The following is a 1,334-nucleotide window of genomic DNA, read 5'->3' as shown; positions in this document are numbered from 1 at the left end:
GTTTCTAAATTAACAAGTCTGACCAAGTAATAATTGCTATAAAGGTTATTTATGTTTTGCTAATATTATATTTCATGTAAAATAAATTTTAAACAATTCGGAGCGTATTGAATATTTGGATAATTGGTGTAGATTGCCGTTCACACTAATGTTGCAACCTCCCTTACATTTGTCATTGAAAATTAAAAATCCCTAATTCGTTCATTGTCGGAAAATGCAACATTTATTTGCATAAGCTTAAATCTAAATGCGAGAGAAATTCAATGTTCGCCGAGCTTTCTCCTTTTCCGTATTTCCTACAATATACAGTAAGAACTTGTTTTAGCAGACAATTTATAGTTAATGCATGAAAACATGTATCTCTATTTTACCAACGTTACTTTTCATTAAAATCGACAGCATTTTAATGGGGATCACAAATAAACTGCCACATAAACAATGAATCGAATGTATCCATTCGCTTCAAATAGAAGCAGGATAAGTATGCATATACTGTTTTGTATTTATATAGTAAAATGGTCGACTGTAGGACACAAGTCCTTTTTCAAGCACTCGCAAATTATAAACATTGTGATTCAGCCGACAAAAAACGGTTAAATTCAATCAATTACTCGTAAGTCATGGACATATGGTGTAAAAATTGTCAATCAAATGTTCCTAATATATTTCCGGTATGTTCATTTTTAGTTTGTATAAACAACTGTTAACGTCATTATCGAACTACGTCTATATTTTCCTGGACCATCGCACTTTAGCGTATAGAACCACGTACTTTAGCGTAGACCATCGCACTTTAGCGTGACTATCGTACTTTAGCGTCCCCATTGCACTTTAGAGTCCTACATATATAAACTAAAAGTCTGCACAAACTGTGCACTTACAGTCATTTCCATTCCATAACTTTAAAATATTTTTGAACTGACTAAAATGATCCAAAATTAGCAATTTTTCTAAAATCATCAGGTAGATCATTCCATAAAACAGCAGCTGTGTATTTAAAAGAGTTCTTACCATAGGTTGATGTTCCGACCCTAGGTATATCTACAATATTAGAATATCTAAAAGTATATTTACAATCTTTCAATACAACTAAATCATGTAAGCATGGTGGTGACAATTTATATAAGATTTTAAAACACTCAAAAGCCATGTTACGCATACGTCTTATTTTCAGTGATGGAACCTTTGCTCGTACAAGTAGTTCATCATATGAACTAACATAGTCTTCATATATAAATCTTAAAGCCCTTTCCTGATTTTTTTCCAATTTGGTGGTGTAAAAAAGCCATGCCAAAGGACAAAAATTAAAATTAGATAAAATAAATGTGTGGAAA

The sequence above is a fragment of the Mytilus galloprovincialis genome, chromosome 4, assembly GCF_965363235.1.
Source record: "Mytilus galloprovincialis chromosome 4, xbMytGall1.hap1.1, whole genome shotgun sequence".
Lineage (NCBI taxonomy): Eukaryota > Metazoa > Mollusca > Bivalvia > Mytilida > Mytilidae > Mytilus > Mytilus galloprovincialis.
Note: the sequence above shows the minus strand (reverse complement) of the source record.